Here is an 18,426-nt window from a genome sequence, read left to right on the forward strand (position 1 = left end):
AAGAGGATATAGAAGAGCACAGCCCAATAAGATATATGTGAGCCACATATGTAATTTTGAGTTTTCTAGTAGCCACAGTAAAAAAGTAAAAAGAAACAGATGAAATTAATTTTTTTTAAATACATTTATTTAATTAATTTATTTATTTATTTTTGGCTGTGTTGGGTCTTCGTTTCTGTGCGAGGGCTTTCTCCAGTTGCGGCAAGTGGGGGCCACTCTTCATCGCGGTGCGCAGGCCTCTCACTATCGCGGCCTCTCTTGTTGCGGAGCACAGGCTCCAGACGCGCAGGCTCAGTAGTTGTGGCTCACGGGCCTAGTTGCTCCGCGGCATGTGGGATCTTCCCAGACCAGGGCTCGAACCCGTGTCCCCTGTATTAGCAGGCAGATTCTCAACCACTGCGCCACCAGGGAAGCCCCACTGAAATGAATTTTAATAGTCCAGTATATCTAAAATATTATTTCAATATGTATTCATATAAAAACTATTAATGAGATACTTTACATATATTTTCATGCCAAGTCCTTTTTTAATTAATTAATTAATTAATTAATTAATTAACTTATTTTTGGCTGTGCTGGGTCTTCATTGCTGCACGCGGGCTTTCTCTAGCTGCGGCGAGCGGGGGCTACTCTTCGTTGCGGTGCGCGGGCTTCTCATTGCAGTGGCTTCTCTTGTTGCAGAGCATGGGCTCTAGGCATGCGGGCTTCAGTAGTTGTGGCACGTGGGCTCAGTAGTTGTGCCTCGCGGGCTCTAGTGCACAGGCTCAGTAGTTGTGGCACACGGGCTTAGTTGCTTCACGGCATGTGGGATCTTCCCGGACCAGGGCTCAAACCCGTGTCCCCTGCATTGGCAGGAGGATTCTTAACCACTGTGCCACCACGGAAGTCCCCATGCCAAGTCTTTTAAACTTAGAGAGTATTTTATGCCTACAGCATGTCTCATTTCACACTAGCCACATTTCAAGTACTCAATAGCCACGTGTGCATAGTGCAAGTTTAGAACTTAGCCCTGGGACACCTCAACATTTAGAGGTTGAACAGAGGAGGAGGAGTAGTCAGGAAAGGAGACTGAGAGAATGGTGCCATGGAAGTCAAGAGAAGAAAGTATTTTTTAAAAGAGACTGATTAACTGTGTCCAGTGTTTATAAGAGGCTGAGTAAGATGAGAAAGAGCAATAGAATTCAACAACATGGAGGTCACTGATGACCTTGACTGAAGCTGTTTCAATGGAGTGATGGGTTTCCTGGAAGGAAGCCAGAATGGAGTCAATGAAAGGTAAGGAAGTGGTGACAGCCAGTATAAACAACTTTTTCAAAAAGTTCTGCTGTTCAGACAAGCAGAGAAATGAAGCACTAGTTGGAAGAGGATGTAGAGTTGAGGGAGGGTTTTTACCAAACCAGGAGATGCTAGAGCATGCTTGTAAGCTAATGAGAATGTTCCAATAAGAAGGAAGAAATAGTTGTGGGGAAAAAAGAGGATAATTGAAGAGGGAAGCCCTTCAGAAGACAAAAGAGGATGAGCACAATAGCACAAGGAGAGGGGCTGCTCTTGGACAGAAAAAATGATTCTTCTATTATAATAGGAAGGATGATAGAATATGGATACCATATCCAAGTAGAGATACAGACTTGTTTATAGATCTGGGTAACAGTAATCTTCATTTTACTACAGGGCTGAAGCCATAGCAAAAAAAAAAAAAAAAAAAAAACCACGCAAAACATAGTGTGCTTGTGGAAGGGGAAAGATGGGGAATTGCATTCTTTTTCTTTTCATGGTTAATGTTAAGTGAAGACTATACTTTTTTCAGGGTCTGGATTATTGGTGTCTAGTACCCTCCAGGGTACCCCTTTCTCTGGATCAAGTTACCTGGGAACCAGTTTAGTAATCACAAGGTTGTTTTTTTTTTTAGTTAATTAATTAATTCATTTATTTTGGCTGCATTAGGTCTTCGTTGCTGCATGCGGGCTTTCTCTAGTTGCAGCGAGCAGGGGCTACTCTTCGATGCGGTGCATGGGCTTCTCACTGCAGTGGCTTCTCTTGTTGTGGAGCACAGGCTGTAGGCGCACGGGCTTCAGTAGTTGTGGCACGTGGGCTCAGTAGTTGTGGCGCATGGGCTTAGTTGCTCCGTGGCATGTGGGATCTTCCCGGACCAGGGCTTGAACCCGTGCCCCCTGCATTGGCAGGAGGATTCTTTTTTTTTTTTTTTTTAGTGTTTTTTTTTTGAATTTTTGAATTTTATTTTATTTATTCTTTTATACAGCAGGTTCTTATTAGTTATCCATTTTATACATATTAGTGTATATATGTCAATCCCAATCTCCCAATTCATCACACCACAACCCCTACCCCGCCGCTTTCCCCCCTTGGTGTCCATATGTTTGTTCTCTAGGCAGGCGGATTCTTAACCACTGCACCACCAGGGAAGCCCTCACAAGGTTTCTTGATGATCAGAGTCCCAGGACAAAGGGAATGAATAATCTTGAGGTCATTTCATTCAAGCTGTAAAAAGAGCCTGCGGAACTATCTCTGATGCATATAACAGGGTACACACGTTTGTCACATTCAGAGTCTCTCTCCCCAGAATAATCTTTGAAATAGAGTGATAAAATCTCCTGATCCAATCTGTGGGACAATCTACCTGAGGCCTATTTAATCTTATCCCTAGTTGAAAGTCTAGGCCTCCTCCATGCCTTTAAGAATTTTGAAAGACTTCTAAAGGGGAAATGTACTGGGCAGGGTCCCAAGCAGGAAATAATATTCTACTCAAAAAATTTCACAGAGAATAATTTATTAAAGGGCCTGTTTACAAAGATGTGTGCAGTTCAGGAAATAGCAGGTATGTAGAGTCACCAGCGATGAGCAAGAGTTTGCTAAAACCTTCCCTTCCCCAGACATGCAGGGGCAAGGTGAAGAAAGTATTATGGGAGCCCAGTGAATGCTGGAGCCCTGCAGGAGGGGCTGTCAGGCAGCTACTTTGAGAACATGGTAGTAAAGTAGGGAGAAAGAGGGGAAAAGAAATACCCTGATCTCTCTTTCTTCCTGCTCTTCTTTCCACCCCTGTGCCAAGCTTCTGCTCAACCCATTGGAAGCCAGAGGGCAGGGGAGCCCAGGTGATGTAACCCATAGAGGTCAGTGCTCCATGGTTCAAAGCAGGATAGGGAAGGATGGAGAGTGAATCTAGGAATGGGGATGGGTCGGGGGCAAGCAGAGTATAATTAGCACAGGAAGATAAGATATCCTTACATGAAACAATTAAAGAAACAACTAAATGAAAGAACTATCAATATTAGGAATATCAACTAAATAGGACTATGTATGGAGCACTAAATATGTGACAGAGATGAAGGGAGGAGAGAGGGAAAGCTGAATAAAACTAGCTAATTTCATAAGACTATAGTAACTCGTAGCTTTCTTTAAGTTTTCTTACTAGACCAGCGGTTTGGAGAAGGGGGGATTGATTATTTTGTGTCTTGTTTTATCAAAGAAAAGGCTTTATTTCCCCTTTATTATGTACAAGGCAGAAAATCCTAGAGGCAAAAATATTTGTTTGACTTTTGGAGAAAAGGGATCCTCTGTAGATTTTCATATCCTCTTATCCCAGTCTCCCTCCACCTGCACCACTGGAAAGAGGTCTAAACCTCCAGGAGACAGTGGCTTACTGAAGCTTAAATTTAGACAAAAGCTTGATACAGACATTTGAGGTTACTAAGCTTCTGTCACCATATGGACACAATCAAATAGAAAGTAATGCTGCATTGTGGTTAAGAAGGTAGGCTCTGAAGTCAGATTGCTTAGATTTAAACGCTTGCTCTACTACTTACTAGCTGTATGACCTTGGGCAAGTTACTCCTCTTTTCCTCCATGCCATCTGTAAAATGGGGATAATAATACTTATTCCACAGGGTCATTTTATGAGGATAATGTAAGACACTTCACATAAAGTACTTAGGATACTGTCTGGCATATAGTGAGTGCTCAAGAATCTTATTATTAATAAAGCCGATTTCCTGATTCCAAAGTATTCTGCAACCAACTCCATTTCTCTTGGATCTCTTGGTCTTGGTATCATCTCCACATCTTTAGATTTGTCTCTGGAAACCGCTCCCCCCCCAAGCGTGTGCGCGCACACACACGCACACACACACGCACACACACACACACACACACACACGCAGTAGATAGTGGAGTCCACATTTATAGCAAAGGTATATTCATATACTTTTTTTTCCCCCCAGCGGGTTCCCACCTCCCCCAGGGACGCGGGGCGCGCGCGCGGGCGCGCACACGACCCCAGCCCACACGACGGCCGCCGGGTAGCCCCCTCCCGACGGCCGCGGCAGGGTGGGGTGGGGGGACCAGTGGCGCGCAGCGCGGCGCCCCGGTGTTCATATACTTTTAAATTCATTCATGTGCTCACATATTTATTGAGCACCTGTTATGTTCTAGATACTGGATTAGGTGCTGAGCACAATATAAAACTGAGAAAAAAAAATACAGCCCTTGCCCGAGGAGCTTGTGATCCAATGAGGTATACAGACACTAATCAAATTACTACAAATAAACACTGTATGATAGGGCAATGATAGGATCATTAGTGAATCATGATATTACAGCTCAGTTTTTTCAGATTCTAAAGAAAAGGAGTTAAGCGGGTTTCTGCCAGCTACGAGTGAGACATAAGGCTGTGCTGTCCAATAGGGTAGCCACTACCCACATGTGGCTATTTACATTTTAATTGTAAGCAATTAAAACTAAATAAATTTAAAATTCTGTCCTTCATTTGTACTTGCCACATTTCAAGTGCTCAAGTACCATATATGACAAGAGGCTACTGTATCAAACAGTAAAAATGCAGAAGATTTCCTGTAGAAAAATAGGCAAAAGGCATGAACAGACGATTCACAAAGAGATATATAGAGATAGTTTTTAAATATATAAAAACATATCAACTTCATTCATAATAAGAACAATGGACATTATTAAAGCATATTGAGATATCATTTTTCACTCATTAGATTCACAAAATAATCAAAAACTTGACAGTACACTTTGTTAATAAGGATATAAGAAAACAGATACTCTCATACATTGCTAGAGGGAATATGGCAAAACTACATACAAATTTACCCTTCAGCACAGTAATCCCATTTGCAGAAATTTATCCTGAAGTTATACCTTTAATAACATAAAAATACACATGAACAAGATTATACATTGTAGCATTATTTGTAATTTCAAGATATTGGAAACTCCCTAAATATCTAACTGAAGGAGGTTGTTTGAATAATGCACTCATACAATGGAGTACTATGCAGCTGTAAAGAAGAATGAGGAAGATCTCAATGAACTGATATGAAATGATTTCCAGGAGATATTAAATGAAAAAAGCAAAGTGCAAAAGAGCATATATAATATGCTACCTTTTGTGTAAGAAAAAAGGGAAAAACAAGAAAACATGCATTATCATTACAGAAAGAAACATGAAGGATAAACCAGAAAACAACAAAATGTGTTTCCTACAAGGAGAAGGGGTGGAAGGAGTAAACAGAAGGGAGTGACCTTTCTCTGAATGTAAATTTTTATATAGTTTTGACTTTTGAAAGCATGTTAATATCTTACATACTCAAAAATAATAAGAAGGGAGGAAAAACTAAAACCAAAATCCAATCAAACCAATGAACACACTTTATTTCAAATGAATACCATGACCACACTAAATGGGAATAAAATCTAAAAAGGGAACTAATCCAAGGAATTTATGGACACATTATATCCTAAGTTTTGGAGAGTGTAGAGAGAGAAAAGTGCAAACAAATCCTAAACCCTTTTTAGCATGATTGTTAATTATAATGGTATGGGCAAAGTAATTCTGAAACAATTTTATATGTAATCTAAGATTGAGGAAATTGTTGGGAACCAAGTTTCTCACTGTGGAAGAAGGGATACGTAGGTATAGAATAGGGAGGACAAGAAAGAATCCTATAGAGATAGGTTGGAATTAGAGAAACTGGTGTGAACTCATGATTTCTAAAATATGAATATGTGTGTATATACATGTTTATGTCTGTGCCCATGTATATGTACATATATGCCTATATTTCCTAGCTCTGGCTATTCAAAGGAAAGAATAGCCAAAGTAGCAAATATAACCCAATAGCAATGAGCATATCTGGTGTCCAGATCTTGGTTTCTAATACCATGCCCCACTAAAAGGAACCTGGGCTCCTTTGAGAAATGGCTGATACCAGGGCTGGGGCAATGTAGGTACAATTGGAGCCTGGAACATCTTGTTATGCCAGATAGTAAGTGCTAGAAGATGACAGGAGCATATTACATGGGGGCCAGCTTGAAGAGGCTCCCACTGGCCAAATCTGGGACAATCTGAGCACCAAACTAAGTAAAAACAATAATGAATTATACACCATTGAGAAAAATAGCAATCCATGAGTCTGTAATCTTAGATAGATAGACAGGTAGATAGATAGTCAGATAGATAGATAAATGGGGGAGAAGGGAGGCCTCTTGCTTAGTGCAGAATACTGAGGGCCTAGAGTCAACTTACCCATTAGGCACAGTGTCTAAATACCATGATACTTTTTAAATAATTAATTAATTAATTAATTAAATTTATTTATTTATTTTTGGCTGCGTTGGGTTTTCGTTGCTGCACGCGGGCTTTCTCTAGTTGCAGCAAGCAGGGGCTACTCTTTGTTGCGGTGCACAGGCTTCTCATTGTGGTGGCTTCTCTTGTTGTAGAGCACAGGCTCTAGGCGCACAGGCTTCAGTAGTTGTGGCTTGAGGGCTCTAGAGCGCAGGCTCAGTAGTTGTGGCGCACAGGCTTAGTTGCTCCGTGGCATGTGGGATCTTCCTGGACCAGGGCTCAAACCCGTGTCCCCTGCATTGGCAGGCGGATTTTTAACCACTGAGCCACCAGGGAAGTCCCAAAATCCCATGATACTTTTAAAGGCCAATGAAAATGTTTTAATTTTTATTTCTTTTAAAAGAAACCAAAAGAAAAATAAATGTAATAACAATAAATCTAGCTTGGATCATATTAATCTTTATACCAACGTAGTCATAAATATAATTTAAAAAAATTTTTATGGAGTAAAGGGCCCAGGAAGGCAAAATATCATAGGGCTCATGAAAGTCATAATGCAGCCCTGTGAGGGACTAGTGGTAAATATGGACAGGGTGCTAGATGGAAAATCATCATTTGGCAACGTTCATGGTAAAGATAGGATCAAGAGTCATCCAATAGATGCTAAATGTAAGAGAAATTTCGGGGGAAGAATAGAATATATGAATGGTCTTAAATTATCCCCCCCACTTCTTATTAGTTGCAAGGAAAAAAATTATAAGATGATTATACAGTGGAGGAAGCGGGTACCACCTTGACTGCATGATGAAAATTAATACTGTATTACCTGTGAGGGACAGATAGACATCATGTGCCTTCAGATGTAATATCCTGAGAAGGTTACGACATCATCTATGCAGTATCCCTACTAAAAGTGTATGATGATATAATCACGAGGAAACATCAGACAAACAGAAAATGAAAAATGTTCTATTTTTTTAAAAAGGTGGAGGTGGGACAGAGTTACATTCTTCAAAAATGTCTATGTCAAAAAAAGGCAAAGAAAAGCTGGGAAATGTTCAAGATTTAAGGCAGCTGAAGAGACATGGCAACTAAATACTGTACCTGACCCTAAAATTGAACCTGTCCTGGAAAGAGAAAAACCTATAAGGGACATTATTAGGTCAACTTAAAAATTTGGAATATAGACAGTGAATTAGATAAAAGTATTCTACCAATGTAAAGTTATGAAGTTAATAGCTATAGGGCAAAGCCCTTTTCTTCAGAAATATATGCTGAAGTATTTAGGGGTAAGAACTATCATGTATGTAACTCACCTCAAGTGGTTCAGGAAAAAATTGGCATCTATTATGTGTGTGTATGGAGAGAGAGAATAAATGACAAAGCAAAGGTGATAAAATAACAATAGGTGAATCTTTGTAAAAGGTATATGACTGTTCTTTGTACTATTTTTATTTTTGCAACTTCTTATAAGTTTGAAATTATTTCCAAATAAGTTTTTAAAAACAAAAAATAAAAAAACATATTAGACTGTCACATACAGATGTATAACTAATACTGTATGCATAACATTGGCTAGATTTTTCACATTATAAATAGTTTCCCATGTTATTACATAATCTTTGAATCTATCATTTTAAATGTCTGCATAGCATTCTAACAAACTGACACTCTAGAGTTTACTGGGCCATTTTCTTTATTGTTAAACATTTAGACTATATTCATTTTTTCCTGATTTAAACAATGTTCACAATGGTTAAGCTTAAGAGCTATTAAAAAAAAAGAGCTATAGGACCATACTACCTATATTCAAATCTCAGCTCTGTGGTTTACTAGCCCTGTAGCTTTGATTAAATTACTTATCTCTCTATGCCTCAATTTCCTCAAGTCAGACATAATATATAGTGTTTATAGAAATGTTGTGAACATTAAACGAGGTGCTCATGTAAAGAACTTACAGTGGTGCCTAGCACGTAGTCAGCATTCAACAAATATTAGCTATTTGTGTAATTTTTTGTGCATTCAGCTTTTTTCGTTTGGGGAGATCTAACCTTTTGCAATATTAATAGTTTAAAATAAAAGCAATACTGATAGTTTGAGATATGGAAAAAAGTTCATAATATAGATATAATAATGGCAATATTTTGAACAATGAAACCAATGGTTTTATAATCCTTGCTTTCTTTAATTTTTTTAAAAAAGTATATAGGAATTCATCTAATAAACAAAAACACATCTCCTGCTATCCTAAAGTACACCACTAGGTGGCGGTATAACCAATTAATTGACAATATTAATGTAGGTAAATTTCAAACTCAAATTTACAAAATCCCAAAATAGAAAGAGGGTTCTTTGACAAGAAGTGTGGTCACAGCAGACATATTAAATCTACGGCTGGTGACTAAGCTGAGGTACATCTGTCCGAATACCTCACTAGGTGTTAGGTTGCCCAGACGTCTCTGAACTGATTCATCTTTCCTCTGACCCCATTTCCATCCAGCTTAGAAACCCTTTCCTCTTTCAGACTTTCCTATCTCAGTAAATGGCACTATTACCATCCACCTATGTGTTTAAGGCAGAAACTAAAAGTCACTCTATTGGGGGGTGTGGGGCTTTTTGTTTTTGATTTCTAGTTTTGTTATACTCTTGTAAAAAAAGGATGTAGTCCATATGATATCAATTCTTTTGCTATTTCTTGAGAATGGCTTTGCAGTAAGATGTTGTAAGTTTTCCGTGTGTACTTAAGAAGAACATGTAATCTCTGTTAGGTGAAGGATTCTGGCTATATCCATGAAATCAATCTTGCTAACTGTGTTGTTCATATCTTCTATATCCTTATTAATATTTTGTCTGCTTTTTCTGTTTCTGTAGGAAATGTGGTTAAAAAGAAACCTCTCCCACTGTAATTTAAAATGTGTTTATTTCTTGCAATTCTGTCAATGATGTTTTTACTTTATGTCTGTTGAAGATATATTGTAAGTTACATATAGATTCAGAATTGCTATATCTCCTTGGTAAATTATTCCTTTATTATTTATCTTAAAAATAAATTTTTTCCTAACAGTGCTTTCCACCTTAAAGTCTATTTTGTCTGGTATTAATATCACTACATTAGCATTCTTTTTGGGTAATATTTGCCCATCATATATTTTTTCCATTCATTTGCTTTCAAATTTCTATGCCTTTATGTTTTAGCTATGTCTATGGCAAACACATATAGCTAGATTTTTTCCTTGTTATCTAATATAAGCAGTTCTGATTTTAACTGACAAGGTTAATATATTTATATATTTAAATTATTGACATATTTCGAATTATTTCTACAATTCCATGATGTGGGTTTTTTTTCAATTTATAATGCATTTTTTAAACTCTTTTTTTCCTCCTTGCATGCCTTTTATTGGATGGTTCTGGTTTTATTTATTCCTCTTTCTTTACCTTTATTGATTTAGAGCCTTTATGTTTCTATCCTTTTGATAATTATTCTCACCTTCTTAACATGCACATTAGAAAGTCTAAAGTTAGTTTACCTATTCTCTTCCCGAATAATCAAGGGCTTTGTAAAACTTTATCTCCAATCACTTTCCCTCCCATCTCGCTCACTGTCATTATCTAATATTTTAGTTTTAATATCTTCTCAATCTAGACTTTAAAATCATTGTTAATGTTGTTTACAATAAATGCTTATTTAGATATGTTCACATGTTTAGCAATTTTCTTGCTTATCACTTCTTGCATTATGTTATTCCCTTGATTAAAATTCTTCAGTAGCTTCACATTAGAAACAATAATATCCAAACCCTTTGCCATAATATACAACACTTCGCATGACCTGGTCCCTGCCTGTTTCCCCAGCCTCCTCTCTATCACTCTTCCCCATTGCTCACTGCCCTCCAGCTATAATCATCTTTTTTTAGTTTCTGGAACATGCTATAACTGAACACCAATTTTTTTCCCCACCTCAAGTACTATGCACGTTCTTTTCCTTCATTTCAGTATGGTCTTCTTTCTATTCTCCCTTATTGCTGGCTCTCTCTCATTCTTCTCAGCTTAAATGTAACCTTCTCAAAGTGTTCTTTTGCCACTCTATATAGATTATGTCCTCCCCATCCCATATAACAGCCCTCTGTTTATTTCCTCTATGTACTGATTGCAAGTCATAATTACATATTTGAATATGTGATTCCTTGGTTGGTGTCTGCCTCTCTGACCATATTTGGCTCTATAAGAACAGCAGTGGGAGTAAAAAGAAAGCAAATGTGAATGAGAAACATTTTAAAAGAAGGGCTTAAAATTTTTTATATCAAATTAGATGAGAGGGCAAGTAGAAGGAAAAGTTAAATGTAATTAAGTTTCTCTTTTGGAAGACTATAAGGATAGAGATACCACTTGACAGAAATAGAATAATTGGGAAAATAATTCAATTTGAATGAAATTGAGGAGGGAGAAAATTACTTCTGCTTAGAAGTATTAAGCCTTAAGTAACAGTGGGACATTTATGTGAAGATATCACATAGACAATCTGAATTATGGTAAGTAGAACATAGGTATGAGGTCAGAACTGGAGATGTAGTTTTGGGAATAACTTACATATTTTTCAACCCTTACCAATTTAATATTCTATTTCTCATTTAGCCGTTCCAAACCTTCTGCTTTATATATTCAACAAATGTTCTTCCTGGCTCTGTGCTAAATACAAGGATACAATAATTAACTAAGATGGATGCCATTCCTGCTCTCAGGGAGCTTACAGCACAAAAGAGGAGAAACGAATAAGCAGTTGAAATAGAGTATGATACACTCTGCCATAGGGATTAGATAAGCATGCTATTGGGAACACACAACAGGAAAAGTTAACCTAGTCTATGGGTCAGGGAAGTCTTTCCTGGGGGGGGTGGAATAATGCTTTATTGAAACGCAAAGGAGAATAAGGAGTTATTCAGGAAAAAAGGAAAAGGAGAGACTCCTTATGTGAAGGACACATGTACGCAAAAGCTTTAAAGCAAGAAAAAACGTGCGTGCTCAAGTGTTCCTACCAATACTTTTTCCCAGAAACTATTCTCTACCCAGCCGTTTAAAATTGTTTTTTTGGACTTCCCTGGTGGTCCAGTGGTAAAGAATCTGCCTTACAATGCAGGGGACGCGGGTTCAATCCCTGGTCCGGGAACTAAGATCCCACATGACGGGGGACACGACTAAGCCTGCGAGCCACAATACTGAGCTTGTGCGCCTCAACTAGAAAGCCTGTGTGCCTCTAGTAAGACCCAACACAGCCAAAAATAAATAAATAAATATGAGAACTATTATTTAAAAAAATAAAATTGTTTTTCAAGTTAATTGAGGTATAATTTATATATAGTAAAATTCATCCTTTTATGGTGTAAGTTTCTGTGAATTTTGACAAACTTACGCTGTCATGTAACAATTACAACAATCAAGGTATGTAGTATTTCTATCACCCTAAAAAGTTCTGTCACACCTCTTTGTACCTCCCCTACCCTCAGCCCCCTCACAACTGCTGATTGGATTTCTGTCCCTATAGTTTTCCTTTTTCCAAATGTATAAATGGAACCATACAGTATGTAGACTTTCGAATCTGGCTTCTTTCGCTGAGCGTAATGCTTTTGAGAGTCATTTATGGTGTTGCATGTATTAGTAGTTTGTTCCTTTTTACTGCTGAACAGAATTCCATTGTACAGGTGTACCACAGTCTGTTTCATGTTGATGGACATTTGGCATGTTTCTGGTTTTTTAAAAATATGGACAAAGCTGCTATAAATATCCCCATAGAGGTTTTTTTTTAATTTTTGATTTTTTTATTGAAGTACAGTTGATTTACAATATTGTGTTAGTTTCAGGTGTACAGCAAAGTGATCCAGTTATATATATATATATACATATATATATATATATGTATATATATATAAACTATATATATATATATTTTTTTCAGATTCCCATAGAGGTTTTTGCGTAGGTATAAGTCTTCATTTCTCTTGAGTAAATACCTAGGAGTGGGTTTGTTAGGTCATAGAATAAATGCATGTTTAACTTTATAGGAAATTACCAAACTGTTCTCCAATGTGGCTGTACCATTTTGCATTCCCACCACCAATGTATGAGAGTTCCAGTTTTTCTGCATCCTCAGCAGCATTTGACATTATCAGTTGTTGGTTTTGTTTTATTTATTTATTTTTAAGTCATTCTACTAGGTATGTAGTGATGCCTCATTGTCATTTTAATTTGCATTTTCCTAATGACTAATAGTGTCAAGCATCTTTTCATGTACTTATTTGCCATCCATATATCTTCTTCTGTAAAATGTTTGTTCAAATATTTTGCCCATTTTTTCTTTTTCTTTTTTTGATTGTTTTCTTATTATTGAGTTTAGTGAGTCTTTTACATATTCAGGTTACCAATACTTTATCAGATATGTGTTTTGCAAATGCTTCTTCCCAGTGTGTGCCTTGTCTTCTCATTTTCTTAGACTGCCTTTCAAAGACCAGAATTTTTTTCTATTTTGTAAGGTCTAATTTATTAATTTCCTCATTTCTACCCAATGTTTTAATCCCATTGCTTTCCATTTCTTTCTAGAATAATCTTCTTTTTCTGCCTCCCATCATGCAGAAGTCTCCCATTTTTTGCAAAAATCTTCACTTGCAGTTATTTCCCACCCCCCATTGTCACTGTCCTTTTTCTCCTTCATTTCCCTGACAAATATTTGGAATGAATGTTCCTTACTACTTAGTCATTCCTGAAATCCCTGAAAATTTGCTTCCATTCACACCACACTACCAAAACTAACCTCTGGATGTCACCAAAAAACCTCTTACGTGTCGATTCCAATAATAGTTTCTAGACCCTAATTCTCTACTTCCTTTTAGCATAACCCTTCCTTCCAAAAATTATTTTTTAACCTCTTACTTTCAGCGTTCCCAAAATGCAGATCTAAGGTGTATAATAGCCCCTTAGGGATTAATTCAGTTGTTGAATGCCATGTAAACAAGAGTTTCTTTACTGAATAAATTCAACATTTTTTTGGGTCTGAATTCAGACAGAAGCAATAAATATGAAATAGGTGTTAAATTATTTACAGGTTATTAATTCCCTTAAATGACTTGAATATCACCATTGTTTTTTCAATGACTTCGTTGTCTTTTTTTAAAAATCTATACCCCCAATAGCATAAATTTCAGCACAACCCACAACTGATTTTTTAAATTCTGAATAACTAGAGTCCAAATGAGTGAAATTTTACTCTAGCTTTTTCATTATAATATATATGTTCATATATATTATATATTTGGAAGAAATACAATCCAGGAACAATCTCCAAGCACAGGGACAGAAGTAGTTATTAAAATAGCAAAGTTTGTTTCTAATATTTATTAGGTAGAGAAACTGAAATACAGTGAAATAGATTTTCCCCCTAAAGTAAAATCATAAAGAGGCAGAGCAAAGAAGTTTCAGTTTTGATTTTGCCTCATTGGGACCATAAATAGCAAACAGTTTATTTCTCTCAGGTATTCCCCTAACCACCACTCTTTTCCTTTCCATTTGCCTTCCCTTTCTTTTTTATTTCCTCTAATAAGCATAATGACCAGACAATATGACTAAATTAAATCATTCCATTTCTCTCAACTCTAGGTCAAGGTAATTACTTCTGGTTACCCTATCTCTTCTGCTGGCTTCCCTTTACCTGCTGAAAAGTCTGCTTTCAGATGGACAGCTCCTGCTTTGTTCTTGGACAGAGCAAAGGCTGAAATTTTCCTGAAGTTCATTAGTGTCATAAGGCCAGGCTAGGGAAATCAGTGCTCTGAGGTCTTGTATGTCTCTAGCATGAGAATATCAGTACATTCTGAGCATATTGGGAGGAAGCATAATATAGTAGAAACAGCTTAGGAGTTAGACCCCAATTCAAATCAAACTTGACTGACAGGTAAATAAAGTCAATAAATCCTCTGAGCATGTTTCCTCATCTGCGAAAGAAAGATAAATAATATCTACTTTAACTGGAAACATGAGTAAAGAATCTGATACTTAGTAAGTACTCAATACAATTTGGTCCTTTCCTCCCCTCTCCAGCAAATTCTTTTAATCGAGAATAACTTTTTATTCATTTATTTATTTACTTGGCTGCTTCGGGTCTTAGTTGTGGCACACGGGGATATTTGTTGTGGCACACGGACTTCTCTAGTTGTGGCATGCGGGCTCAGTAGCCCCACGGCATATGGGATCCTAATTCCCCGACCAGGGATCGAACCCACGTCCCCTGAATTAGAAGGCGGATTCTTAACCACTGGACCACCAGGGAAGTCCCCAAAATGACTTTTTAAAATGTCGCCCTTTCTTGGTCCACTGATGCAAGGCCAATCCTTTGGTACTTTCCATAGTGTACACTGACATAATAGTGAGATAAGGGGATATACTGTCTCCTGAACATATTTGTGTTTTAACAAGGACTCTCAGGATAGGAGTTTTTGATGTGGCAAGGGCAGTGCTAGTGGTGATTTGTGTATTATGTTCTGGGAAATCTAAAAGTTCTATGAGGCATCTCAAGAAGTTTCTGAAAACATGGTAACAAGAGACTTATTTCATTTCTGCCTGCTCTGTGACCTACATACACCACCTTGACAATAGGTACATTGGTCATCAGCATTCAATTGTACTACTTTGCATATAAAGGGCTTACAGTGTTCTATGAAGATCACACAGGAAATACAAGTCTATAAATAAAGTTCAAGGCACCTTGTATATCTTTATTTTGTCCTGAAATATTGTACATTTATTATATGAAATAAATTACACATTAACATTAATTTGAAATTCTTTTTGTCAGATTAAGAGTACACATGATCTTTTTTTTTTTTTTGGCCGTGCCCCCTGCAGTGGAAGCACAGAGTCTTAACCACTGGACTGCCTGGGAAGTCCCAAGAGTACGCATGATATTTGACTCAATAATTATACTTCTAGGAATCTCTCCTAGAATACACTCATACGTGTGTACAAATATGTATGTAGAACTGTATTTATTGCAGCTTATTTGTACCAACAAAGACTAGAAACAATTGCTTAAGTATTATAGAATAGTCATACAATAGAATACTATGAACCCATTAAATAATAAACAATTATTAATTAAATAGCAACTACATGCTCAGAACCTTATTAAATGCTGAAGGAGAATAAAAAGAACTATAAGCCATGGTTCTTATCCTGGAGGAGCTTATGACTTGGTTGAGAAGGGTCAAAGATGCACAGATCCCTGGCTTTAAATTTTATGTCTTCTATGTGAGTCAACTTTTTGGTTTGTGTTCTTTTAAATGTTTATTTATTTATTTATTTAGGCTGCGCTGGGTCTTAGCTGAGGCAGCAGGATCTTCGTTGCCGTGTGTGAGATCTTTAGTTGCGGCATGAGACCTGTTAGTTGCAGCATGTGGGATCTAGTCCCTGACCAGAGATCAAAACCGGGCCCCCTGCATTGGGAGCACGGAGTCTTAGCCACTGGACCACCAGGGAAGTCCCTGGTTTGTGTTCTTGAAGAAGAATCTTCTGGACTAGAGGATGGCAAACTACAGCCCATGGGCCAAATCCAACTCCTTGCCTATTTTTTGTAAATAAAATTTAATTGGAACACAGCCATGCCCATTCATTTACCTATTGTCTAAGCTACTTTCCTGATACAGAGCTGAGTAGTTGCAACAGAGATCATATGGCCCACAAAGCCAAAAATATTTACTAACTGGTCCTTTATGGAAAAAGTTTAACTCCTCTTGTAAGCCTTTAAAAGGAAAAAAAAAAAAAAAAACCTTTAAAGATGGTTTGGGGACTTCCCTGGTGGTGCAGTGGTTAAAAATCCGCCTGCCAATGCAGGGGACACGGGTTCGAGCCCTGGTCCGGGAAGATCCCACATGCCACGGAGCAACTAAGCCCGTGCGCCACAACTACTGAGCCTGCGCTCTAGAGCCCATGTGCCGCAACTACTGAGCCCACATGCCGCATCTACTGAAGCCCGCGTGCCTAGAGCCTGTGCTCCGCAACAAGAAAAGCCACCGCAATGAGAAGCCCATGCACCACAACGAAGAGTAGCCCCCGCTTGCCGCAACTAGAGAAAGCCCGCATGCAGCAACAAAAACCCAACGCAGCCTAAAACAAAAACAAATAAATAAATTTATTTTTTAACAAGAGCTTTGGAGTTAAGGATGGTGATTTTAAAATATGTCCATAAATTCTCTGATACACTTTCCTTTAAAAGATGAAGCTGAAGTGCTGGGGCCCCCGTGTCTGGGCGGTTTGTGCTTGCTGGTGGCAGCCACGTTGCTTTCTGATGGAGGAATGAAGTCGGTGCCTGTGGCTTCTGGGCTGGAATCAACTGTGCTCTCCCTGGAGGCAGAGGAGCTGAGCCAGAACTACGGCCAATACACTGGTAGTCGTTGGACAGACCACTGCTGCTGCAGGATGTGCAGGCTGTTACATTTTGCAAGCCATGAAGCATATATGGAGCCTCAAGTAAAACATGTTTCACAGTCTATCAAAATCTGCCCTCACCAGTGGCTATTACAGAGGTGAGTGTGAACCCAAAATGACAAAATGGGAAGCAGCATTAATACTAGGAGTAGGGGGCTTCCCTAGTGGCGCAGTGGTTGAGAATCTGCATGCCAATGCAGGGGACACGGGTTCAAGCCCTGGTCTGGGAAGATCCCACATGCCGCGGAGCGACTAGGGCCACATGAGCCACAGTTGCTGAGCCTGCGCGTCTGGAGCCTGTGCTCCGCAACAAGAGAGGCCGCGATAGTGAGAGGCCCGCGCACCGCGATGAAGAGCGGCCCCCACTTGCCGCAACTAGAGAAAGCCCTCGCACAGAAACGAAGACCCAACACAGCCATAAATTAATTAATTAATTAATTAATTAATAATTTTAAAAAAATACTAGGAGTAAGCCCTACAGCCAACAGAGATGCTCATGGACGTATTATGCATTTAAATCACCCAGACAAGGCAGGATCTCCTTAGATAACAGTCAAAAATCAATGAAGCTAAAGATTTACTAGAAGTTCAAGCTAGAAAATGAAGTATATGTATGATGAATTTTAAGTTCTTTTTCATTGATGTATATGAGTACCAGCTTTTATCATAAAATACCTCAATAAATAATAAATAAATAATTAAAAATAAAAGATGAAGCTTAATTCTCCTCTCTGTGAGTGTGGACTGAACTCAGTAACTTCCTTCTAATAAATAGAGTAATGTTCAGGGACTTCCCTGGCGGTCCAGTGGTTAAGACTCCACGCTTCCACTGCAGGGGGCACAGGTTTGATCCCTGGTCGGGGAACTAGGATCCCTCATGCCGCACAGCGCGGCCCAAAAGTAAAATAAAATAGAGTAATGTGCAAATAAGAGTGTGTGACTTCTGACACTAGATCATAAAAGATGTTACAGACTTCTCCTTGCCCTCAGATCACTTGCTGGAGGAAAGCCGATTGCTATGTTGTGAGGACACTCAAGTAGCCCTGTGGAGAGGTCCATGTGTCAAGGAACTGAGACCTCCTGCCAACAGCTAGCAAGGAACCAGGCCTTCTACTAACAGCCATGTGAGGGAACCATCTTGAAAGGGGAGGCTTCAGCTCCAGGTAAGGCTTCAGACAGCTGGAGTCCTGGCTGATGTCTTGACTGCAGCTTCATAAGAAACCCTGAATCAGAACCACCCATTTAAACCACTCCTGAATTCTTGACCCACAGAAACTGGGAAACAATATGTCTTGCCTTAAGCTGCTAAATTTTGGGGTAATTTGTTATTCAGCAATAGATAACTAATACAAAGCTGA

At 38.4% G+C, this 18,426-nt stretch overlaps 1 pseudogene; it reads left to right on the top strand.

Moving 5' to 3' along the window:
- Nucleotides 1-1,234: 1,234 nt before the first annotated feature.
- LOC118892535 lies at nucleotides 1,235-17,672 on the top strand (annotated as a pseudogene).
- Nucleotides 17,673-18,426: the final 754 nt, after the last annotated feature.

The sequence above is a fragment of the Balaenoptera musculus genome, chromosome 3 (genome assembly GCF_009873245.2).
Source record: "Balaenoptera musculus isolate JJ_BM4_2016_0621 chromosome 3, mBalMus1.pri.v3, whole genome shotgun sequence".
In the NCBI taxonomy this organism is placed as follows: Eukaryota; Metazoa; Chordata; class Mammalia; order Artiodactyla; family Balaenopteridae; genus Balaenoptera; species Balaenoptera musculus.